The sequence below is a fragment of the Hemiscyllium ocellatum genome, chromosome 14 (assembly GCF_020745735.1).
Source record: "Hemiscyllium ocellatum isolate sHemOce1 chromosome 14, sHemOce1.pat.X.cur, whole genome shotgun sequence".
Classification (NCBI taxonomy): Eukaryota; Metazoa; Chordata; class Chondrichthyes; order Orectolobiformes; family Hemiscylliidae; genus Hemiscyllium; species Hemiscyllium ocellatum.
The window spans coordinates 54,760,376-54,787,908 of record NC_083414.1 but is presented as its reverse complement, the minus strand read 5'-3'; the positions used below and the strand labels follow the sequence as shown (position 1 = coordinate 54,787,908).

Here is a 27,533-nt window from a genome sequence, read left to right as displayed (position 1 = left end):
AGAAGAATTTACCCCCAATAACAGATGGATTTTTAAAATGGTTTTTGGGTAGTTGCTCCATGCACTGGAAATGGCTGCAGTACCTTCACACATCAATCTGATTTTTCACCACGAAGCAATAATTCGCTTTCTGATTTTGGGAAGTTCAACTATACGAATATCAAATCAGGTCTGGGAATGAAGCCTAGACAGTTCTCCCTCTTCACAGAATAAAACTGGACTCCATTTGTGTGTTTGCAGTGCTGCTCTCACACATTCACAGAAAATCAATGTTTCTCTATTCCTGGGAGGCCTAACTTCTTGGACAGGAATCAAATGCTGATTGCAAATTGTGGATTGAACAGCAGAAATTAAGTCCGATGGGCTTTCTGTGTTGGCAACTTCTTGCCAATTAACATTTTATGGTAGTGAAATCCATTTTTAAATTAAGAATGATGGTTGAAAGTGTATTAAACAAGTGTCTTAAGGATCAGCTAGATCATTGAGAGTTAGTGGTTAGTTGAGCTCTCGTGTGTTATAAATGTTACTTGCCACTTTGCAGCGGATGGCCAGGTCTTGGTGCTTGTGAGCACAGACTTCTTCATCACCTGGGGATTTGTGAATAGAGCCAACAATTGAGCAGTCATCAGCTAAAAGCAGCACTTCTGATAAAATAGAGAGAGAAAGTTTTTTGATGAAGCATTTGAGGATACTTGGCTTTTGGAGACCATCATGAATAACTCCTACATTGATAACCCTGGTCTGAACTAATTTGTTTTCAACAACTATAGCAACCTTCATTTTGGCTAGGTAAGATATCAACTGCAGATTATCGTTCAATCCCCTTTTGATTTTTCAGATTCATTGTGCCCCTTTGTTGCCATATTAGGTTGAATGCTGCTTTGATGCTGCTAATAATCAGACTCATTTAATCTCGCATGTGGTTTGTAACACTTGCACTGCACAAGTACCAAGTTACTACTATTCACAATATAGCTTTCCACCTACCCTTGAGGTTTAACCTTAAAACCATTGTTGAATGCTCCACTATCAACAATCATTGACAGATAATTAACAAGACAAGCCAGGTGCTGTAGTCTGGATGTTGGCACTTGCAACATTTGCTGAGCTCAGCATACTCAGTTGTTTTGTTGGTATTCTGTAGAGTGTGGCTGAAAACTGGCATCCATGATTTACTGAGCAGACCTCCAGCAAATGATAGTGGTAAACACTTCCACCTTATGGATCAAACTAAACACCCTCAAAAATATATTAAGATGATAGCCCGCACACCAAATTTTTCTTATTTTTAAAGACAAATATAAGGCATATGCTGGATGCAACTCAATTGGTCAAACTAGCAGGCTTAAGGGAAAACACACTTTATTCTTATACCATACTTAAAATACAAACAAAAGAAAGAAGAACTAGAATATCTTAACTCGATTGGGAATCATAATAAAATAATAAATTACTGAACTACTAAACAGTAGCTATACCAGTATAGTCACATCTCATAAACACATCCTTGGCAAAGGCAAATTCAGTAAAATAGATTGTCTCACATGCATTTCTCCAGTTCAGGAGGAAAGAACATCAAGAGAAAACTCAGGGAGGGAGAAAGAGAGAGAGAGAAAACTCAAGCATTTTGCTGTAGCAGAGGGCGATGTAAAGCAGCTTTTAAAGCCAAACAGCTACTGAAAGTTAACCTAACATCTTGGTTTTGTGGGAGCTTACCCTCACCCCTTCATGCTCCTTCTATTGTTCCAACTTAAAATAAAACCAAGGCCCCACAGGCTGTTTGCTTTATTGGCCAGGAACAGACTGCTTGGAATCTCTGTCTCAACTTATCTTCATAAAAAAAGGACAAAATACATCCCTTAAATCTATAGTATTATCACATTGGGTTTTGCATTCTACCATTACTGAGAATGAAAATGTTTGAGTCATGTCTTGTTAAGTGTTCAATTGTCCAGTATCATTTGTGATTAAGTTTCTGGAGTTGTAAATTTTATCTGTTAACTGTAAAGTCATTTAGCTCTGTCCATAGTCACTTGCAGTGTTCAGCACTGCTCATTATAACCTGGTGAGGTTGGCACCCTAGTTTTAAATATGATGGAGTGAGAGGAATGCTGGGCTATATGGCTACAGAGTGTGGTGAAATGCAATCCTTTTGTTACTCATGATCAAACCTCATTAGTACCAGCTTTTGAACTGTGAAATTCCTTCTTGACATAATAGGAATACCACATTTTGCTCAGTTTGAAAATGGGATTCGCATTCCTAACAACATCAATATAAAATGAAAGGCAACAACAGAATATTTTTTTCTTTGCTAGATCAATGTGGCTTGTGATAATCTTCGCCTAGTCTGAACCCAAATAAACTTTCTCCACTTTCAGTACTTAACACCACAGGATTCTCAGTGACAGGGAAAGGATAATTCTATTACATCTTACATCACCTGCCACATACAGAATCTGGCAGCCATGTCTTTCTGAAATCGGTATTTCAGTCAGTGATTGTACTGCTGGCCAATACTTTGATGATGGATACTTAAGTTCCCCACCCAGGGTATATTAAAGTTTCCCAGTGGTTGCTGAACACAGAAGTATCAATTCACCACTGAAGGGGCAAGCAAGATATTGCACCTGAAATATAGCAGTTGTTAGCACCACTGCCTCACAGTTCCAGGCACCCGGGTTCGATTCCAGACTCGGGCATCTATCTGTGTGGAGTTAGCACATTCTCCCCATGTCTGCGTGGGTTTCCTTCGGGTGTTCTGGTTTCCTCCCACAATCCAAAGCTGTGTAGGTTAGGTGAATTGGCCATGCTAATTGCCCATATTGTTCATGGATGTGTAGGCAATGTGCATTAGTTAGAGGAAATGTAGAATAATAGGGTAAGGAAATAGATCTAGGTGGGATATTCTTTGGAGGGTCGGTGTGGATTTGTTGTCAAATGGCCTGTTTCCACACTGTAGGAATTCTCTATCTATGAAAGCGTGAGACTTTATAGGATTCAAAGCCAATTTCAGAAGAAAACTACGGCTATTAACATCTGTATCCTAACCCACCCACTGCTTGATTCACCAGAGTTTCCCCCCACCCCTCATATCCCCATCTCTGCATCCTGCCTGATGCATTAAAACTAACCAGTTTGCTTTTGTGCTGCCTATGTAAAAGATAAAATACTTCCAATTTTTCACATAACTTCATTAGACCAGAGGCCACACTTTGGAAATTTTCATACTAATGTTTAACACTTGTATAGGTAATTTATTGAGTAATGCAGACAGCATGGTTTCAATTCCTGCACTGGCTGAGGCTACCATGAAGGACTCTCCTTCTCAACCTGTCCTCTTACCAGAGGCATGGTGATCCTCATGTTAAACATCCACTGAGAGAGCAGCCTGATGGTCCCCTGGGACTATGGTGACATTGACTTTGCGTAATATGTTCACTTCTTATTGGAACAGACGTATAAATCTGTTTAAAATAAATAGGCTGATGTTTCCTTTGAAAAACAGCCAGAAGTATTTTATACAAATGCACGAAGCATTTGCACACCAATGTATCATGTAATTTCCGTTAATTGGTGACATAAAATGTGATCTCTGGCTATTTCATCATTGTATGGCTAATGGAATGTTGATGTGAAAACTTTAAATGACTATGTGATTATAGAAATAAAGACAATAAAAACATGAATTTCTAGAGTTTAATGATTTAAAATTAAAAATACAACAGCAAATCATTACATTGCTTTAGACTGTTTGCATGCGCTTAAACTGAACATCTGTAATGTTGTTTTTGACCCCCAAATAATATTCATTTTAATTATATATTTAGATCCTCATGCAATGCAAACAGATGTAAAATTTGCTTCATTAGCATGTCATTAGCAACACTTCATTTTAAAAAATAAATGGGCAAAGTACAATCAATGTCAAAATTTACTTGAAATTTTTTCTGTTAAAAGTCAAGTGGTAGGCAACTACTTAGACTTGTGCTTGCTACTTTTGAACACTATTTGGAATAAACACTTTAATAAACTGTAGAATCTTTCAGATAACCTCTGCACATTGTTTTCTTTTCTTAGCTGTGCTAATATTTCTGCTCAGTTTAGATCCCAAGCAATTCCTCACAATTCCGTTATTCATTTTCGGCTGATTACTAATGACTGGCTGGCACATTAGCAAAACCCCAAGTGTAGCTGGAATGCCATGTGAGAGGAACTGAAGCCAACTACCTTGTTCAGAGATGCCTGTACAGCTCTTGTAGAGCCACTCAGCATCACCACCATTATAACTGAATTGTTAAACAATACAAAACACTCTCTCTCATTGCTGTTTAATTATTCTGTCTCTAATGAACTACATAAGCTGTACCATATATGGAGAGTGAAAATGTCTGCTTTGATGCTTTCCTTTGCGTGCAGCTAATTAATGTTACTTTGCTGAACTACAGTTGCGTCAGAATGACAATTCAATAAAATAACTTTTGTTTAACTTTAGACAGAAAGGAAAAGACATCCCCTTTCAAGTTGAACTTGAAAACACTTATACAGTGATTAAAATATATTAAAATTGAGAGATTTATTCAGTATAATTGTGCAAAACTGTGATAGATCTAATATGAGCTTTGTTTTTATTGATGGGAGTGGCTGCCACTGGCTTTGCCCATCCCTAATTGCCCTTGAGAAGGTGGTGGTGAGCTGCCTTCTTGAACCACTCCAATTCATTTTGTGTAGCTACACATACACAGTGGTAAGGGAGGGAATAACAGGACTTTGACCCAGCAATTCTGAAGGAATGGCGACATACTTCTACATCAGGATTTGAGTTACTTGGAGGGGAACTTGGTGGTGGTGGTGTTCCTACATCTGTGCTGCCATTGTCCTTCTAGGTGGAACTGGTTGTGTGTTTGGGAACTGTTGGCTAAGGAACCTTGGTGAATTTCTGCAGTGCATCTTGTCGATGGTATGCACTGTTGCTCCAGATTATCTATCTTGGAGGGAATGAATGTTGGTAGGTGTGCCAGTCAATATGACTGCTTTGACCTGAATGGCATCTGTAATGATTGTAATGAGGTCAGCCAGCTGGGTCTCATAGAATGTGAGTTCCCTGATTGGGGCTATCATTCTGGTCCAATCAGGGAGCCCTGGCTGACATATAAAAAGCGTGAGTGTCATAGATACTGATTCGCTGATGCCTGATTCTGTATGAGGCAGTACTGTAGTCAAGGACTGTTCATGTGTATATAAAGGTTGACTTGGTGTTGGGATACTGGCTTTTTTTTTGAGTTATTAAGCTTCTTGAATGTTGGAAGAATTCCACTCATTCAAGCAAGTGGGGAGTATTCCATCACGCTCCTGACGTGTGGATAGGCTTTGGGGAGTCAGGAGGTGAGTTATTTGCTATTGAATTCTTAATCTCTGACCTGTTCTTGTAAACACTGCGTTCATATAGGTAATCCAGTTCAGTTTCTGACCAATAGTAACCTCCAGGATATTGATAGTGGGGCATTCAGTAAAGGTAACGCCATTGAATGTCAAAGGATGATGGTTAGATTATAATAGATTAGATTAGATTCCCTACAGTGTGGAAACTGGCCTTTCGGCCCACCAAGTCCACACTGACCCTCGGAAGAGCAATCCACCCAGACCCAATCCCCTACATTTACCCCTTCACCTAACACTACGGGACAATTTAGTATGGCCAATTCACCTGACCTGCACATCTTTGGACTGTGGGAGGAAAACGGAGCACCTGGAGAAAACCCACGCAGACATGGGGAGAATGTGCAAATTGTCCATTATTGGAGTGTGAATGTTACTTACCACTTGTTAGTGGTGAACTTAGATATTGTCCAGGCTTTGCTGCATTTGGACATGGACTGCTGTCTAAAGTATTATGAATGATGGTGAATATTATGCAATCATCACTGAGCATCACCACTTCTGACCTTATGATGAAGGGAAGGACATTGATGAAGTAGCTGAAGATGGTTGGTCCCAAGACACTACCCTGAAGTACTCCTGGAATTGAATTAACTGACCTCCAGCAACCACATCCTTCTTCCCTTGTGCATGTGAATCCAACCGGTGAAGAGTAAATAGAAAGCAAAAGGGAAAATGTCTTGAAGTTGCTGACTCAGTACAAACACAATACATTGCATTTCACAATTTACTGAGCTTCAGTATTGTATATTAAAATAATGTAAGATTTTTTTCTGGATTCAGAACATGCACCACAAATGAAGCGAAATTCACATTTATGTTTAATACGTTACTTTTGTGAACGATGCATATTCATAAATTTGAATCTGTAATAATTAGCCACTTGAATTTATAGACATTTCCTTTGTGTTTGTAATATATTTTATGCTTATCCAGCCTACTTCAAACTGTCATCAATACAACAATAAAATATGCTGAATGCTGGAGATCAGAAGTGCAGAAATGCTGGAAATACTCACCAGGTTAAACAGTGTATAAAGAGAGGCGTCAGCTCAATGAAATGTTGTCCTTTTTTCTCTCACTCTTAATTCTCACTACTCCCCATCTTTTAGCTTACTGTTGGGCAGGCTGACTTGTCCTGTGAGCTGGAGTTTTGTCATGAGACTTTTGAAGAAATTGTGGATAAATTATAGTGAAATGTCAGACACATTATGTCAGTAAAATGATGAGAAGCACCAAGCATGTTTTGTTGTAATCCTTTATTTCAGTCCCCTGATTTCCGATTTCACTCTTCCTCTTTTTTTTTTGTTTTTCTCTGCTCATTTACTTCTCTTTCAATCTTCTACCATGCTCTTTTTTTTTGCATTTTCTGCTTTTAATTTTGGTTTTCCCTCTTCATTTCTTAAAGGGTTTCTTTATTTATTTTCAGTTTCTTATTTCTCACTTTCCTTTTCTATTCCCTTTCTGACCCCTCTGCTTTCCCTCATTCTGCTTTCTCACTGTCTGTAGATTAGCATGCTTAGACAACCATTTTTCACAGTGCAAATAACCTCTTCAAAAATGCTAATAATTAGACATAACCTGTCCTTCATAAATCCTTGTAGAATTTCTTTGATATGCTCATACTTGTCCAAGTGCTCAGTCACTCTGACCTAGCTGATAGGCTATTGTTAGAATCTATCAAATGTCCAATTGATGATAAACTAATGGACACATACTTTTACCAAATTGCCTTTTTGTTCATTCTTAACTAACAGAATGACATTTGGAATTCTGCAATCCAAAGGCACAATTTCTCTGGAGCTCCAGAAAACTATGCTGCATGCTCTTAAAAAGTTATTATGGTTTCAGCCCAAGATGTCAAATAAATGAGTTCCTACAGATCCTAACCAACCATTATATTCAACATGACAATTTTATTTAATCATAGAGATGTACAGCACGGAACAGACCCTTTGGTTCAACATGTCCATGCCAACAAGACATCCAATATTAATTTGGTCCCATTTGTCAGCATTTGAACCATACCTCTAACCCTTCCTATCTAGATGCCTTTTAAATATGGTAATTGTACCAACCTCCACCACTTCCTCTGGCAGCTTATTCCATACATGCACCACCCTCTGCATGAAGATGTTTCCCCTTAGGTGTCTTTTAAATCTTATCCCTCTCACCCTAAAGACAATGTCCTCTAGTTCTATACTCCCCCAACCCACAGAAAAGGCCTTGTCTATTTACCCTCTCCATTCCTCTCATGGTGTTATAAACCACTATCAGGTCACACCCTCAGCCTTCAATGCTCCAGGAAAAATAGTCCGAGTTTATTCAACCTCTCCCTATAGCTCAAACCCTCCAATCCTGGCAACATCCTTGTAAATCTTTTCTGCACACTTTCAAGTTTCACAACATCCTTCCTATAAGAGGGAGACCGGAATTGCACACAATATTCCAAAAGTGGCCTAACCAATATCCTGTACAGATGCAATGTGAACTCCCAACTACTATACTCAACTTACTGACCAATAATGGAAAGCATACTAAGTGCCTTCTTCACTATCCTATGTACCTGAGACTGTACTTTCAAGGAACTATGAACCTTCACTCCAAAATCTCTTTGTTCAGCAATACACCTGAGGACCTTGCCATGAAGTATATAAGTTCTGTTCTGATTTAACTTTCCAAAATGCAGCATCTCACATTTATCTAAATTAAACTCCATCTGCTACTCCTCAGCCCACTGGCCCATCTGATCAAGATCCTGTTGTACTCTGAGGTAACTTTCATCACTACCCACAACACCTTCAATTTTGCTGTCACCTGCAAAAGTAATAACTATATACCCAATATTCACATCCAAATCATTTATATTAATGACAAAAAGTAGTGGACCCAGCACCTCTCCTTGTGGCACACCACTGGTCACAGGCCTCCAGGCTGAAAAGCAACCCTCCACCACCATCCTCTGTCTTCTACCTTTGAGCCAGTTCTATATCCAAATGGCTAGTTCTCCCTGTATTCCATATGATCTGACATGCTTATCAGTCTACTGTGAGGAACCTTGTTGAGTGCCTTACTGAAGTCCATGCTGATCATGTCCATCACTCTGCCCTCATCAATCCTCTTTGCTACTTTTTCAAAAAACTCAATCAAGTTAGCGAGATACGATTTCCCACACACAAAACCATGTTGAGTATCTCTAATCAGTCCTGTTCTTTCCAAATACATTTACATACTGTCCTTCAGGATTCCCTTCAACAACTTGCCCACTACCAATATCAGGCTCACCAGTCTATAGTTCCTTGGCATTTCCTTACCACCTTTCTTAAATATTGGCGCCATGTTAGCCAACCTCCAGTCTTCTGGCACCTCACCTGTGCCTACCAATGACCAAATATCTCAGGAAGGGGCCCAGCAATCACTTATCTAACTTCCCATACAGTTGTAGGGTACACCTGATCAGGTCCTGGTGATTATCCACCTTTATCTGTTTTAAGACATCCAACACCACCTCCTCAAATGGACATTTTTCAAGATGTCACAATCTATTTCCCCACATTCTGTATCTTCCATGTTCTTCTCCACAGTAAAAATTGATGCAAAATACTCATTTATTATCTCTCCCATCTCCTGTGGTTCCACACAAAGGCTGTCTTGCTGATCTTTGAAGGGCCTATTCACTTTCTCGTTACCCTTTTGTCCTTAATGTATTTGTAAAACCCCTTTGGATTCTCCTTAACCCCATTTGCTAAAGCTATCTTGTGCCCCTTTTTGCCCTCCTGATTTCCCTCTTAAGTATACTCCTATGGCCTTTTTACTCTTCCAAGGATTCACTCGGTCTCTGCTGTCTATACGTGACATGTGCTTCCTCCTTTTGCTTGACCAGAACCTCAATTTCTGTGGTTATCCAGAATTCCTTACATCTACCAGCATTGCCTTTCACCCTAATAGGAACATAATGTCTCTAGACTCTCGTTATCTCATTTTTAAAGGCTTCCCATTTTCCAGCTGTCCCTTTACCTGCGAACATCCGCACCCCATCAACCATTGAAAGTTCTTGCCTAATACCATCAAAATGAGCCTTTCTCCAATTTAAAACATTAACTTTTAGATCCGGTTTATCCTTTTTCATCACTATTCTGAAACTAATAGAATTATGGTTGCAGGCCCCAAAGTGCGCCCCCACTGACACCTCAGTCACCTGCCCTGCCTTATTTCTCAAGAAAAGTTCAAGTTTTGCACATTCTCTAGTAGGTACATCTACATACTGAACCAGAAATATTTCTTGTGCACAGTTAACAAATTCCTCTCCATTTAAACCCTTAGCACTGTGGCAGTCCCAGTCTATATTTGGAAAGTTAAAATCCACTACCATAACCATGCTATTATTCTTATACATAACAGCGATCTCCTTACACATTGTTTCTGAATTTCCCACTGACTACTGGGTGTCTAGAGTACAGTCCCAACAAAGTAATCATCCCTTTCTTATTTCTCAGTTCCACTAAATAACTTGCTTGAAATTATTCCCAGGAATATCCTCCCTGAGTACAGCCTTAATTTTATCCCTTATCAAAAATACCGTTCCCCCTCAATCTCTTTCCCCCCATTCTATCCTTTCCATTTGTATCCTGGAACATTAAGCTGCCAATTCTGTCCATCCCTGAGCCACATCTCTGTAGCTGCTATGACATCACAGCCGCTTGTTCCTAACCATGTCCTGAGTTCATCTGCCTTCCCTGTTAGCCCTCTTGCATTGAAATAAATGAAGTTTAATTTACCTTGTTCTCTGCTTTTTCGTGCCTGCCCTGACTGTTTTATCTTGAAGTAAATCCACTTACTTCCTTCTGTTGATTAACTTTTGGGTTCCATTGCCTTGCTGGTATTTATTCTCTGTGCATCACTGTGGAAACATTGATAGGTGTTAAATTAATACTTTCTTTTACTTGTATCCATTCTAGCTTCAACTCCTTTGCCAGGATCTTGCTCAGTGTGCTGTTGTCATTGCTGTTCCCGTTCGTGCATCAGTCAGATGCTTATTGGCTACCTCTAGGTGTGGGAGAGTTTTGTGGGCCACATGTTGGAGATACCCAGTTTGCAATGAAGTGTTTAGCTGTTTTCAAATTGACCTCTTCAGAGATTTTATGATTCATCTCTTGAGCAGGTGGGACATGAAACTGGACCTTCTCATTCAGAGGTAGGAACATTACCACAAGAGGCCTCAATGACATCTTAGAATATCCATAAGTTTCAACATATACAGTGAACTAAATCATGCATATACTTTTCATCTATGATCCACCACCACTTCCAATTAATCAAATTACATGTGATGCAGACCGCCAAAGGTGAGGGAAAGATAGAGAGCAATGAAATGTTCATATTACTGTTTGTGGAAGCTTGCTGTTTGCAAGCTGCCATCTTTCCTTCACCACAACAGTGGCTCTAGATATTTTTAATCAACTTGTTCACACACGTTACAACACATGTCTGGAGCAGGTGAAACTTGAACCTGGACTTTCTGGCCCAGAGGAAAGAAGAGTGTGACAGAGTCATATGAGGCCCCTACAATGAAGTGTTCATAATTTTATGTTTGATTGTGAGAGTCTCTTTACCATTGACGCTCATTATGCTTGATTTCTTTTCCGTGAGGCCCACCCAGATTTAACCAATCAAAATGACAGAATGAGCTAAAATATGGAATAGTTACTTTATTGCATTGTAATTAAAACCTGCAATGCAAAAAGAAACTAGTGTCATCTCTGCATAGATTAGGTTTAAGAAAAACACAACATTCAATGCAGTAGATAAATCTAACTTCATTCTTTTATTTCTTCTGTGGTATTTTGAGTGGTTGGAGTCAGGCAAAATTAATAATCACTGGACTTGTAGAAGAGGGGGCAGAACCTCAGAATAAGGGGGTCACAGATTTAAGAGAGTGACGAAGAGGAATTTAATTTCCCAGAGAGTAGTGCATCTGGAATTCTTTACTACAGAGAGTTATCGAGTCTGGGGATTAAGTATAGTCAAGGCTGAGAAAGACATTTTCAATCAGTAAAGGAATCAAGGGTTATGGGAGAAAAGGCAGGAATGTGAAGTTGAGGATAATTGGATCTGCCATGATCTCATTGAATGTGGTGCAGTCTCAGAGACATAAGGCACAGAAACTAACCCTTCAGTCCACCCAGCCCATGCTGAACATAATCCCAAATAACTAGACCCATCTGCCTGCTCCTGGCCCATATCTAAGCGACTTTTAAGTGTTGTAACTGAGCTCTCATCCACCACTTCCTAAGGAAGTTCATTCTGTACGTGAACCACCCTCTGTGTAAATGATCTGCCCCTCATGCCTTTTTAAAATCTCTCTCTACTCTCACCTGAAAAATATGCCCAATAATCTTGAAATCCCCCACCAACCATTAACCTTATTCGCACATGATTTTATAAACCTCTATAAGACCACCTCTCAACCTCCTGTGTTCCAGTGAAAAAAAGTCCCAGCCTTGTAAAACAAAAGGATTCTGGGTATTCCAAGATGGAGGACTGGAAAAACATTGTGATTTGAAAACCTGTTCCTTTTTTGATGTAGTTTGAGTGTTGGAGCTGATTTCCTCAAATTATAGGAGTGGTAATTACTGTTTTATATACTGTTGTATTGTTTTCAAACTTTGGGGGAAAAAAAGATTAAAACAACAGCACTTTAAAAAAAAGGGCATGCAAAATCAGTGACTATATGGGCAGTGATTCATATGGAGAAAGAAACCTACACTGTTAACTGGCCCAGCAGTAACCTGCACAGCTGCTACCTTTGCTGTCTGGTTTCAAGTATCTCTGAACATTTGAGTTTGTTCTAAGAAAAATTAACAAACAGCAAAATTCACAGATAACCTCAGAGAAGCCTATGTGTGGGAGTTCACAGCAGGGGGACAGCTAAGTGGCTTAAGTGCAAACTTACTGGTTTTCTTTTGTAAATCTACAAAACTGAGTAGAGTGTGTTTTTTATGTTGTTATTGAGATCTGTCTTTTGATTAAACTTTAAAAATAGAAAAACAGAGGTGCTAAGCTAGTCTAGAACAATGTTTTTAAAGCAGTAAGACTGTGCTATTTTCTGGGTCTGTAGATTGTTCAGGTGCAAAAACTGCCTTCAGTAGAATGATGTGCTCTTCCTGTTGGATGTGGGAGTTTATGGATAGTTTCCATGTTACTGATGATTATGTCTGCTGGAAGTGTGTTTGTTTAGGAATCCTATCAGATTACATGGACCAGTTGGAGTGGCAATTAGAGGCACTAAGGACTTTTCAGGAGCGAGGGAGTGTGATGAATGGCAGTTGTGGGGAAAGAGATAAACTGGAGATACAGTCAGGTAGATGGGTTACTTCCAGGAAAGGTAGGAGAGGGAGGCAGGTAGTGCAGGAGGCTCCTGTGGTAATCCTCATCTCAAATGAGTATGCTGTTTTGGGAAACGTAGGAGGTGATGGACTCTCCAGTGAGTGGAGCACTGACAGCCTGGCTTCTGGGACTGAGAATGGCTGTAGTGTGACTAGGAATACATCAGGTTCCAAGTGACCAATTGTGATAGGGGGCTCTCTAGTCAGTTGCACAGACAGACAATTCTGTGGCTGACAATAAGACGTCAGAACTGTGTGCTGTGTCCCTGGAGCCAAGATCATGGATATCTTAGAGAGGGCTGCAGAATATTCTCAAAGGGGAGAGGGACCAGCAGGAAGTCACTGTACACATTGGAACTAATGACATAGGAAGTGAAAGGGATGAGATTCTGAGGAAGGAATATAGGAAGTTAGGCAGGAATTTAAAAAAGGAGTCCTCAAGAGTAGTAATATCTGGATTACTCCTGGTGCTACAAGTTAGTGAGGGTAGGCATGGAAGGACAAAGCAGATGGATGCGTGGCTGAGGAGCTGGTGCAGGGGAAAAGGGTTCTCGTTTATGGGTCATTTGAATAACTTCTCGGATAGAAAAAACCTGGATGAGAAGGCTGAATTGGCAGGAGACGAATGTGCAGGCGGGGAGATTTGCAAGAGTTGCTCGGGAAGATTTAAACTAGTAATGTGGGGATGATGGGACCCAGGGAGATAGTGAGGAAAGTGATCAATCTGAGATTGGTACAGTTGGGGGAAAAGAGTAAATGAAACAGACAGGGCAGGCAGAAACAAAGCAGAGAATGAGGTAGGTAGGACTGATAAATTAAACTGCCTTTATTTCAATGCAAGGCAGATGAACTCAGGGCATGGTTAGGATGTAGGGAGTGAGACATCACTGCAATTACAGAGATGTGGCTCAGGGGTGGACAGAACTGGCAGCTTAATGCTTCAGGGTATCGAAGCCATAGGATGGATCAAAAGGGAGGCAAGACAGGAGGGGGAAGGGTATTTTTGATAAGGGATAACATTATGGCTGTACTTAGGATGATCCTGGGAATACGTCCAGGGAAGTTATTTCGGCGGAACTGAGAAATAAGAAAGGGGTGATTACCTTATTAGGATTGTACTCCAGACACAGCTCCACCGCATCCCCCCCCCCCCCCACCCCACCCCCGCCGCCTGCACCCAGTAGTCAGTGGGGAAATGGAGAAACAAATTGAAACAAATTTGTAAGGAGATCACAGTTATCAGTAGGAATAATACAGTGGTTATGGCAGGGAATTTTAACTTTCCAAACAGATTGGGACTGCCATAGTGTTAAGGGTTTAGATGGAGAGGAATTTAAGTGTGCACAAGAACACTTTCTGATTCAGTATGTGGATGTACCTGCTAGAGAAGGTGCAAAACTTGACGTACTCTTGGGGAATTAAGGCAGGGCAGGTGACTGAGGTGTCAGTGGGGAAGCATTTTAGGGCCAGTGACCATAATTCTACTAGTTTTAAAATAGCGATGGAAAAGGATTGACTGGTACAGTTACGACATTTAAAAGACATCAAGGTAGGTATATGAATAGGAAAGGTTTAGAGGGATATGGGCCAAATATTAGCAAATGGGACTAGATTTATTTTGGATATCTGTTTAGCATGGGCAAGTTTGATTGAGGTGTCTGTTTCTGTGCTGTATGTCTCTATGACTCTATCTAGCCATTATGTATCACTGAAACCTTCCGAAGTGGCAATGTCCTGGTAAATCTCTTCTCAGTCCTCTCTAGCTTAATAATATCCTTCCTCTAACAGGGTGACCTGAACCGGACAAAGTAGCCTCACCAATGTCCTGTATAACCTCAACATGACTTTCCAACTCTTTCATCTTTTATATATTTCATCTTTTACATAGAACAGTACAGCACAGGAACAGGCTCTTCGGCCCACCACGTCTGTGCTAGCCATGATGCCATTTTAAACTAAATCCCATTTGCCTGCACATGGTCAATATCCCTTTATTCCCTGCCTGTTCATGTGTCTGTCTAAACACCTCTTAAATGTTTCTAATGTGTCTGCTTCTACTACCTCCCCTGCAGCTTATTCCAGGTACCTACCACCCTCTACGAAAAAAAAATTCCTCACACATCTCCTTTAAATATTTCCCCCCTCACTTTAAACCTAAGCCCCCTACTATTTGTTATTTCTATCCTGGGAAAACTACTTTGATTATCCACCCTATGCATGCCTCTCCAAGTTTTATATACTTGTATCAGATTGCCCCATAACCTCCAATACTCTGGTGAAAATGATTCAGGTTTGTCTAACCTCTCCTTGTAGCTAATACACTCCAAACCTGATGTGGCCTCCTCTATATTGGGGAGACAGGCCGCCTACTTGTGGAATGTTTCAGAGAACACCTTTTGGACATTCGGACCAACCAACCCAACCAACCCAACCACCCCGTTGTTCAACACTTCAACTCCCCCTCCCACTCCACCAAGGACATGCAGGTCTTTGGATTCCTCCATCGCTAGACCATAGCAAAATGACGGCTGGAGGAAGTGTGCCTCATCTTCCGCCTAAGAACCCTCCAATCACAAGGGATGAACTCAGATTTCTCCAGTTTCCTCATTTCCCCTCCCCCCACCTTGTCTCAGTCCCAAGCCTTGATTCAGCACCACCTTCCTAACCTGCAATCTTCTTCCTGACCTCTCCAGCCTATCACCCTCACCTTAACTTCCTTCCACCTATCACATTTCCAACGCCCCTCCCCCAAGTCCCTTCTCCCCACCTTTTATCTTAGTCTGCTTGGCACACACTCTCCTCATTCCTGAAGAAGGGTTCATGCCCGAAACATCGATTCTCCTGCTCATTGGATGCTGCGCCTTTCCAGCAACACATTTTCAGCACACTCCAATCCAGGCATCATTGTGGTAGACTGTTCTGCACCATCTCTAAAGCACCCACATTCTTCCTGTAATATGGGGATCAGAAGTACTTAGCTCCCAAGATGTTTTCTTTTTGCTTTTCTTTCATTTCTTCAGCCTTCAAACTTCTAATCTCCAAGGTGTCCCCTATCACCAGCTCAGAGATTCTTCCTCGAGCTCAAGTTAGGCAAATCTTCCAGCCTTATTTGAACTCCTTTCATAAATTTGTCCTTTTACATCTGCGTATAACCCCACTCGCCTTCCTCTGTGGTAATCTACAGCATCTTGTTGTTTATGACTTTTCGCCCTTTCGAGGATCTTGGCAAACCGACTTTATCTGGATTTGGTGATTTTTTTTTAAAAAAGAACTTGGTATCTCAAAATCTATTTCCGAGGCACTTTAGATCATATACACCTTGTATTCAGGTAGCAATGTTGCTCTATTACCCTTGAGAATTTAACTTTCTTTTGTCTTGAAAGAAAATGATGGTTTTCTGCTCAGCTGTTGACAAGCTAACATTCTCAACACTTGAGTAAAACAGAGTAGTGCGAATGCTGGAGATCTGAAAGAAAAAGTTCCTTTGCTGGAGTAATTGGACAGGTCTGGCAGCATCTGTGGGAAGCAAAGAGAGTTAATGTTTGAGTCTGGTGAACTGTTAGTGGCTAGGGAAACAGAGGCATTTATGATGAAGCTGAAGTTGAGGCAAAGTGAGGCAGAAGGAGAGAGGTGAGCAAATAGGTGGCGATGGAGCTCAGAGAGAGAGAGAGAGACATATGGAATGAGTGGTAAACAAGGAGATAATGGAGGAGCTGTGCTGAATGCAACTCATGGAATGTGATTAATAGGCGCAGGGGTGCATGAGAATGGGTGACGGTGTTAAAAGCAACTTGTTATAACAGGACGGTGGGGAGAGGTTCAAAATGTGGTAGGACAAATTCAGGCTCTAAAGTTAGTGGACTCGATATGAAATCCAAGAGGCTGTAAGTCCCCAATGGAAAATGAGATGTTGTTCTGCCACCTTGCACTGAGGTTTGCTCGAACACTGCAGCAGGCCTGCAACAGAAATTTCAACACAGTGGTGTGTTGAAATTGCAGGCAATTGGATACTCAACATTTTCCTAGGACTTTGGTGACTCCGGTCTACTTTAGAATACTGTCTGCTGGATTGCGAACCTCTGGCACCTTACGTACAAGGAAACAATCGATGTCCCACTTAACCTCGAAGGAACAAACCCACCCGGGCTTGCTGTCAGATGGACTTCTAGAAGGTTGAGATCACCCAACATGCTTCAGTTTTCTTCAAAGATAATTTGAGCTATTGGGCGAGGCTGAATAGGCTGGGGCTAATGTCCCTGGAGTTTCAGAAGCTGATGGTGACCATATTGAGGTTTATAAAATCATGAGGGGCATGGTTAGGAGAGTAAATAGATAACCTTTTTTTTCTGGGGTGGGGGAGTCCAAAACTAAAACTTAACTTAAATTGAGAAGGGAAAGATTTATAAGGGATACGAAGGGCAACTTTTTCATGCAGAGGGTGTTGCGTGTATGGAATGAGCTGTTAGAGGGGGTAGTGGAGGCTGTTACAATTGCAAAGTTTAAAAGATATCTGGATGGTATATACATAGGAAGGGTTTAGGGAGATATGGGCCAAATGCTGTCAAATGGGACTAGCTTAATTTAGGATATCTGGTCATCATGGACAAGTTGGATTGAAGGGTCTGTTACTATGCTGTACAAGGCCAAGACTCTAGAACATAGTCCAAAAACAAAACAACCTTCTAAAAGTATAATTGTAACTACTCTTATTTGCATTACCATTGAATGGTGGAGCAGAAACAAATTAGTGCAGATGCTGGCATCTACTGAAAACAACAAATGGCGGAGATCAGTGTATCAGACAGCAATCGTGGAGAGAGAGTAAGCTAATGGTTCAAGTCAAGATGACATTTCATCTCATCTAGACTTGAACCATTAACTTGCCCTCTTTCTCTCCCTCTTTCTCTCCCTCTTTCTCTCCCTCTTTTGCCGCTATCTGACCCGCTGTGATCTCCACTATTTGTTATCACCATTTAATGTCATTCTTGCTCAGTGGGGTTATTTCAATTTTTTTTTCCCTCAACAGTGAAATGTGGAAAATCAAGTCGAAAAGACAAAACAAAAATTTGCACTTGGTGAGCACTTTTCGTGACCATGGGATGTCTCCAAGTGCTCTCTGTCTAATGAATATTGATCAGGACGCTAGATACCTTTCCTACAGTTCTTTTGAGACCGTGTTCTGGGATTTTTTACTCTGGGAGCTGGCAAATGATGGCACTTCTCAGCGCCCCCTTAATACTAGACAGGAAGTTCAAAGTAACTATTGTTCTCAAACCGTGGAAAGGGACAGATAGTTTTGATGCAAGGTCATTGACAAGACCCACTTTCTCTGGTTTTCTTAAATGTTGCCTGACCTGCTGAGTTTTTCTAACATTTTATGTTCCTTGTTTTCAAATTTCCAGCACGCTTCCAACCAAAATCAAACTGATTTTCTAATTACTGTCACAACCAGTAATTTATCAAAGTTTGAGAACTGTGAAGTTTTTTTTTATTGTGTCTGCATCTGGATGTTTGACCCTTGTGACAACATTGAATCAGTGTGATTTTCACCTTCTGTGAGCAATTCATTCAATATTTGACTGAAGTTGGTCAACTCTGTTATTCCTTGATGCCAATTTTACTTTTGATGGTGAGAATATTGTTTACAGAGGAAAAGGACGACAGCACCAGTTATGAGCAGAATATTAATTGAACAGATCTGAAGCCATGTGTTATCCATGCCTCTGCCTGTTTGAAGGGATACTTGGATAATGCAATTTATTAAAATGTTTATCGGTTATAGATTTTACTGTCTCCAGGATGTTGCCATATAATAATGGGAAACTGTGTTGCAATTTCTGAATAACTTTATCCGTGCTGCATTTTCATTAGACATTTTGTCTATAATTGTTGAGAAGTATAGTTAACAGGCGTGTCTGTGTAATTTAAAATGCAATCAGTTATGACAAGGTGTGAGTGGTAAATTGGTGTATTGTTTTCAAACCTTGCTGGTTCATTGCAACAAAGATTTGTTGGGATATTTTCTAGTCAGCCAGTTCAGAGAAGCTATGATACCCTGAAGGAGAATGTGAGACTTGAACCCAGACTTCCCAACCCAGAGGCAGGGACCCTACCACCATAAGAGGCTCAATTTATGAATTGAATGTGAGGCCATATCTTTCTTGAATTCAAACATAGTTAACTGATTTACATCATAGCAGTAACAAGCCAATTACAAGGTTTATTTGAGTGAAGAAAAGCTGAATTTAGTTATCTGTTAATGCTGAGAAAAAATAATAGACATCAAGTATACATACAAACAGGTATAACATCAAAAATGGGTAGTATTCAGAATAGAAAATAGAAGGAATCAGCAGTTTCAAGTCCTCAGGATGCTCTTGACGTAGGAAAAAATGAGGACTGCAGATGTTGGAGATCAGAGCTGAAAAATGTGTTGCTGGAAAAGCGCAGCATGTCAGGTGCATCCAAGCAGCAGGAGAATCGACATTTCGGGCATAAACCCTTCTTCAGGAATGAGGAAGGTGTGCCAAGCAGGCTAAGATAAAAGGTAGGGAGGAGGAACTTGGGGGAGGGGTGTTGGGAATGCGATAGGTGGAAAGAGGTTAAGGTGAGGGTGATAGGCCAGAGAGGGGGTGGGCGGAGAGGTCGGGAAGAAGACTGCAGGTCAAGAAGGTGGTGCTGAGTCCGAAGGTTGGGACTGAGATAAGGTAGAGAGAGATTTATCCAGCTTCCTTATTTCCCCTCCCCCCACCTTATCTTAGTCCCAACCCTTGGACTCCGCACTGCCTTCTTGACCCGCAATCTTCTTCCCGATCTCTCTGCCCCCACCCCACTCCGGCCTATCACCCTCACCTTAACCTCCTTCCACCTATTGCATTCCCAATGCCCCTCCCCCAAGTCCCTCCTCCCTACCTTTTATCTTAGCCTGCTTGGCACACCTTCCTCATTCCTGAAGAAGGGCTTATGCCCAAAATGTCGATTCTCCTGCTCCTTGGATGCTGCCTGACTTGCTGCACTTTTCCAGCAACACATTTTTCAGCTATGCTCTTGAGGTATCACATTTCAATCTAAGAACATGAGTTAGTGTTTTGATTTATCAGTAATAATGATAATTGTACGTCTTTCTTTTTTCGATGTCATCAGTATTTTCATCAGGTATTTTATCCTCCCGAGAGGTTGAGAGAGTACTTTCTCCACCTGGTTTCCATTCTGCAGTCAAAACTCCATTTCCCTGCTTGGTCAAAGGCAGTCCTTGGAATTATAACACAGGTAGATATAACTGCATGAGCATTTCCATTGTTTCTAAGCATGATAATCTTCGATGAAGGTTTTCAACTCCAATGTGTAAAACTTATCATACAAGTGTGAATGAAAAAAGAGAGAAAAATCTTTTCATGCTGGAATTGGTAAACATGTTTTAGCTTCTTCTGATAGCATTCAGATGGAATACAGATAATGATTCCATGAAGCTTTGCAAACTTGTCGTTCGGATGATTGCTGTGGCTATTTTACATCAGTTATTCCCCCTTTTGCAAAATGATTTCATTCTATGGAAGTCTTGTTATTAAAATCAGACACTGACATTGAAAAATGAGAAGTCCATTTTTTATCAGTTTCATGACAACACAGATTTGAGGTATACAAGAGTGTAAGAGCTTCTTCAGTTAAATCATGTTTATGGGATTTGAAATGGTTTTTATTTATTTGAATGGAACCAAAATATTTAACGATGGAAGACTGAAAGCTTTTATTTCAAAATGGTAAGCTTCTTAAATTGATAAATCAGATTGCTTTTCCAACTTGGAACGTGAGCAAAATCATATTATCACCAGTTATAGTAGTTAATTGCATTTTAAGATATGACCATAAGCTTGGATATGACATGTGTAAAGTAAATTTTCTGTGTTGTGCATCGAGCTGTTCAAAGTGGATGAATCATGACTGAGGTGGCTATAAACTACATATTCAGTGTTTTATCTAGTAATAAAATGATCTTAAATAGTTCTACCTTTTATCAATTGCACAATAAAGAGGATATGATCACCTTTGGTCCTCCATGATAATATTGCATAATTCTGAAATTGATTTATTACACTTTAGGTTTTATATATGTATTTGATTTGTTTGCATTCTTCATTCATGGGATATGGGCATGCTGGGCAGGCCACCATTTATTGCCTATCCCTAATTGCCCTGTGAACTGTCAAGCAAATGTTACTTGTTTATTATCATCAACCTGGATATTAGACAGATTTTGTTACATTTGGACATAGGTTGCTTTAGTATTTGAGGTAATATCGAAACATCAAAAATAGAAGCAGGAGTAGGCCTGGCCACTCGGCCCTTTGAACCTGCTCTATTGTTCAACATGTTCATGGCTGATCATCCCACTCAGTACCCTGTTTCTGCTTTTCCCCTATAACCTTTGATCCCTTCAGCCAAAGAACTATAACTGTATTTAACTACTTCTTAAAAATATTTAATATTTTGGCCTTAACCGCTTACTATAGCAGAACATTCCACAGGCTCACCATTCTCTGGATGCAGAAATGGTTCAAAATGGCTTATCCAAATATCCTGAGATTGTGACACCTGGTTGTCAACTCCCTGGTCATTAGAACTTCCTTCCTGAATTATCCCTGTGCAGTCTGGTTTGAATTTCATAGATTTCTGTTGTGAACAGCTTCAATAGTTTCTATGATGCCCTCACTCATTTTTCCACACTCCAGTGAACGTTGTCCTAACATTGCAGTCTTTCTCCATATGTTAGTCTGCCATCCCAGGCATCAGACTGGTACATTCTAGCCAGAACAGTCATCTTGAGATAAAGAGACTGGAGATGCATACAATACTCTAGGTGTGGTCTCACCAGGACTCTGTACAAATGCAACAAAATATTCCTGTTTCTGCACCGGAATCCCCTCACTATGAAAAGCATCTTACCATTTGCTTTCTTAACCATCTGTTGCACCTGCATGTCATGAATGATACTGAACATTATGATCATCAGCAAACATCCCACTTCTGACCTTATCATGGAGGGAAGATCCTTGATGAAGCAGCTGAAGATGGTTGAGCCCAGGACACTACCCTGAGGTACTCCTGCAGAGATATCCTGGAGCTGAGATGACCACAATGGTCTTCATTTATGGCATTTATAACTTCAACCTGCAGAGTGTTTTCACCATGATTCCCGTTGACTCCAGTTTTGCTAGGGTGTCTTGATGCCATATTCATTTGAATGTTGGATTTATCTCTTCAGCCCATGTTTGGACCAATGCTGTAATGAGCTGAAGAACTAATTGGCCCTGGCAGAATCAAACTGAGCGGATGTAAGCAATTTATTCTCTTGTCAGTGCAGCTTGAAAGCACCACTCCTACCATTACTTTGCAATTTTTCAAGTGGAGGCAGATATTTGGCTGAGTGGGCCTTGTCCTGTTTTCTTTTTGCATTCAGGAGATATGGCAAGCAATGAGACTACTGCTTGTGATTTAATACAATTCTGCTGCTGTTGATGGTCCACAACACCTCATGGATGCCCAGTCTTGTGCTGCTAGACCTGTTGGAAGTCTGTCCCATTTTGGCACATTAAAACCCCACACCACATAATGAAACATATTCTCATTGTGAAAATGGCACTTAGTCTCCACAAGGAATGCATGGTATTCACTCCTACAGATACTGTTGTGGATGGATGCATCTGTGACAGATTTGGTGAGGACAAGGGCATGTAGATTTTTTTCCTCGTGTTTGCATCCTAATGGCAGAATCAGTCTAGCAGGTATGTCCTTTCGGACTTGGCCAGCTTGGTGCTACCAAGCCAGTCTTGGTAATAGGCATTGAAGTCCCTCATCCAGGGTACAATATGTGCCCTTGCCATCATCAAAGCTTCCTCAGTGTGCAGTATGGAGTGCTGATTCATCAGCCGGAATTGGGAGAGAGGGGATCTATGGTAGTCAGCAGGAGGTGTCCTTGTGTCTGTTTGACTTGATAGCATGAGACATCATGGGGTCAGAAGTTGATGCTGAGGACCCCCCCGAACAGTTGTGTCCTGGAACTGTCCTGTCATTTGAATAGAACATATCCAGAGATGGTCATGGAGGTGTCTGAGAAGTTGTGTGTTGGATATGAATCTGTGACTATATCAGGCTGTACTAGCTGACAACTCCCCCAGTTTTGACACATAACACATGAGAGTTTTCCTTCATTGTTTTCATTGCATAGGTTGATGCTGGTGTCTGGTTTTATTTCTTTCTTTAGACTTTGTAATGGTGTGATTAAAACTGAGTGGCTTGTTAGACCATTTAACAGTGCACTAAAGAATAGTTCAGATCAAGTAAGGATGGCAGATTTTTTTCCAAAGGACATTGTTTTTTATGATAATCAGCAGTGGTTACATGGCCACTATTAGGATAGCTTTTTGATATTTTTTATGGAAATACAATTTTATCCTCTGCCGAGGTGAAATTTGAACCGATCTCCCTGAACTTTAGATTGGAGAACCTGGATTATTAGCCCAGTGACATTACTACTGCACTGTGTCCCCTGAAAAATAAAAAAAGTAAATCATTGTGAAGATTTGAACAAACTGTCCTCCCAATATTTTTAAAAAAATTGGAGCGACTTTAAGAGTAGCTTTCAGAAGAAAGTTTATACGAAGAAGTCAGTCTGTTGTTCTGCCTAATTTTCTTCCACCAGATTAAAGGCAAGTTCAAAGTTATTACTTGTAGCTTGAAAGCTGTTGATTTACACATCTGATATTTTGTACTTCTGGCAATAGATTTTAATGGAAACTGTTAGCTCACAATTCGATAGTGAAGCAAGTCAACTAATGATATAACACTGTCAGAGCCCTTTCAAGTCTCAAAGATTACCATAATACATATTGTCTTAAAAATTGATTTGTAAAAATTGATTATAATTCATGTTGTTCTTAACAGTTCATTTATGACTTTGAGAAAGTAAAACCTTCTACAGAAAGCAGTTATTTGGGAGGAGATGACTAGTTTGCAGTAGGACTATACATTACCTGCATTTAATTAGAATTTCTATAATAGTTACCACTCTTGCAGATAAAAAAGACAAAAGGCTACAGACAATGGTAACTCTTTTGAATGTAGTTCTCAAAACCACTTTGATATGCAATTCAAGTCTCAAATGGATATGAACCAACAATTAACCAAGTGATGTTGTTTCAGATTATTCAAACTCAGCAGTAAAAATGATGAATAACCAGGTTTTCCGAGTGAGAAATAACATTTTTGACACGGTGTTACATTCTGTTGTAATGACGCATGAAAGGTGGATTTTCCATTTTTTGTTGACTTAGCCAAAAGCCAGTTTAAATACTATGTTTATAATTTTTATAGTTGATACTTTGATCTGTGGCAGGCTGAATGTCATTTCAGCAACTATTTGCTGAACATTACACTATTACATTTATTGGGGAATATTTGTGTCCTCCTAAATACTGTAAAGTATTGGACTGTTTAAAATGCACACATGGAGAAGATGTTTAAGTGTTTTTCTTTCACTCAATCCTTTTTGTCTCATAATTACTAATTGGATGAGTATCTTGTAGAATCTTTTAAGAGTGGGCAGGAGTGAATGATGAACAGCCCATGAAATTTCCAGTGCACAGTATTGCACTTTCTGAAACAGTAGGTAACATTGTGGTGTGATATTCATCCCACACATGCACAAAAGATAGGAAACAGATAGAGAATATTATCTGCAAATAGACACTATGTAGTCCAAAGGCAAATGTTGTTCTTTAGATGGATTCTTGGATTAATTACAAGTCACTGCAAAAGAGAATAGACTCCAGGAAATGAGAAAGAAAATATCTATGGCTGCAATCAATACTGCACAAGAACTCACAAAATACATTATAATGCATGAGACTGTGTGATCCAATGAACCAAACAAATTATAGCATTTCTGCCTTTACATGTATGGCTGTTTTTATGGCTTCCATAAAATCATAGAATTTTATAGCATAGAAAGATTGACTCATCATGTCTGTACAGGTACCTGTAAGAGCTACCCATGTACTCCCTGCCTCCACAGCTCGCTAAATTCATCCATTTCAAAGAAATATCCCACTTTCCTTTTGAAGCCTCCTCTTGAATCCACCTCCTCCACTCTCCAAGACAACACATTCCAAATCCTAAAATCTGAGTAAAGAAGTTTCTCTTCATCTCACTCTACGTTCTCTTGCTGACAAACGTGAAATTGTGATCTCTTAGTTCCTGACAAAGCAGCTGGTAGAAACTAAATATCCTCATTATTCTATCAACAATTTTGAACACTTCAATAAGGCGACCTCTTAATCTTCTCTATTCCCAAAGATGAATTCCTCTGATCTTTCCTTGTGGATAAACTCCCTCATTCCTCATTCACTCTCTTAAATCTTCATTGCACTCTCACAAAGGCCTTAAATTCTTTCCCTAAATAAAGTGCTTAGGATTGAACACAATATTCTATATGATCTGACCAATGATTTATAGAGGTTTTGCATCATTTCCTTGTTTTTATATTCCTTGTCTCTATTCAGAAATCCAAGGATCCTGGAAGCTTTCTTGCCAACTGTTGCAGCCTATCTGGCCACCTTCAGGGAATTATGTACTTGAACTCCGAGGTCTCTGCACTCGTGTACTCTTCTCAAAGTTGTACCATTGAACTTACACATCTCTAAATTATTTGCCCATCTGACCAAATTGTCAATGTCTTCTGTGGTCGCAGCTGTTTTCCTTTGCAATTTTGTTCATGATGGACAGTGATAGAGAATGGCCCAATTAAGTGCAGTGTACCGAAGTAACAAGGTGAGACCCATCCTTCATGACACCACGGACACGTTGAACCTCAGTTCATAGCAAAACTTGGTGTTTGTGTACCGAGGATCGATGCAAAGCTTGATGCAGCCACACTCAAAGGTAGTCATCAGGCTGAGGGCAATATTTGATACGTTTTTCCTCCCCTTATCTAAAGCTTTTGTAAATGGTGTCCTTATAGACATGGTCCATCTTTGATCTCCAGCTGAAGTGGAAAATGGCTCAGGTGATCGCTGTGGCGAAGGCTCAGGGAACTGGCCAGATTTATGCCACATACACAGCAATGCTGAGGGTACCTCACTTCTGATGATCAGATTTTTACCCACAATGGAGAGGGAGTGGTGTTCTCACCTGCATAATGTTTACCTTGCTTTGGCAATATGCTCCTCTCAAGTTTTGGCATACACCCCAGCCCCTGTGCCCTCAACCATATCCCCAACTTTGGGTAATCTGACCTGACGGCGAAGGCGGTAAGGGATTAATTGGCCCAGTTACCTCTGAACAGGGCTTTGCTCTTGCTTCAATTTAACTTGGTTCCTGGGGCCAGTTAGCACTGGTTACAGATGCTCTGGGCACTGGCAGTGGATCTGAGCAGAAAACAGTGATATTAATCATATATTGGAGTGCCTTGACCTGCAGGAGAGAGGGCGCAGCTCTGCCTGACTTTGGATTTGATTGGGAAGCTTTCTGTTTCCCACCTGTTGACAGAGACAGCACTAACAATGTTGGTGTTGGGCAGTCGGATTAAATTGCGGGTTTCCTCCCCAGAGTTTACTTTGGAGAGTGCATCACTTTCCTGAAAAAGACTGGAGACCTCTGTTCCAGGTGGCAGTAGTCATGGGTATTGAAAGTGCTGTCCATGGAGCCTTGGTAAGTTGCTGCACCGCATCTCATTGATTGTACACACTGCTGCTACTGAGTGTCGGTGGTGGAGGGAGTGAACCTTTGCGGATGTGGTGCCAATCAAGTGGGCTGCTCTGTCCTGGATGGTGTCAAGCTTCCTGCAGGCTAGTGGAGTTGCACCCATCTACTTAATAGAAAGATTACCCAGTGACCAACATGCTTCGAAACCTTGTGGAGGATAAATCAAAGTTACATGAAACTTTGTTTAGAAATGTTTGTGAGGTGTCCTTTGTTTTTCCTCAAGCTTAACAAATAGATGATTTACGTGGCTGACTACAAGCAGAAAGTCCTGGGCATGTTTTGCAACGTGACTGGGCAGAATACACATTAATTGTTTCAATTTGGGTCAAACAGGCTTCATCACTACTCACTGCCTGTTTATATTGGCTCATTTTTGTTGCTAGGACCATCACGTTATGTTTGTGCAAACAATCTGGCGATGTAATTTCCCTGCTGTTGGGTGTACCAATTTATTGAGCTTGATATGTGTGTGTTCACACTGAGAAAAGATAAGCATTGCTTGGCCTTGACTTAACAGCAATTTGTGTCCATTTGGATATTGTTTGTTAAAGATGTCCCAGCCATAAAGTGACTGCACTAATAGAATAAAGCATATTATTGACTTTTTAAATTTTGTATATTGTAGAAGCATCAAGGCCTTCAAAATAAATAATGTGTTTTAGGATGAGAGATAGTCATCTGGATTTTGTTCAAGCAAAACTGCCTGTGTATGTGGTCCAGTATTGTCGCAGCATGATAAATGGGACAGGAAGACAGGAATGTGGTAGTCATGGCTTCCCACCTCCCCACATTGCTTCCCACCTCCCACATTCTTCCGACCTAAAATCAACAAAATCTGCATTGGCAATGAATCATGCTGCGAACTTTCTAAATTGTCTTAAATTGTTCGGTGGTAGCACATCTGTTTGACGTTTTCACTTCAGGAGAAGGATTTTTTGTGGCTAATGCCAG

At 40.4% G+C, this 27,533-nt stretch overlaps 1 protein-coding gene across 7 annotated transcripts in view; it reads left to right on the top strand.

The window, feature by feature from the left end:
• Positions 1-27,533, top strand: part of chl1b (cell adhesion molecule L1-like b) — an 892,764-nt gene that overhangs the window by 202,425 nt on the left and 662,806 nt on the right. Inside the window, exon 1 of one of the 7 annotated variants that reach the window (XM_060835721.1) lies at positions 20,068-20,093. The exons of the other annotated variants lie outside the window; for them this stretch is intronic. The gene's annotated coding sequence lies outside the window, so the exon portion shown is untranslated. Of the gene's footprint in view, positions 1-20,067; positions 20,094-27,533 lie in introns of those variants that run through there. 7 annotated transcript variants of the gene reach the window in all.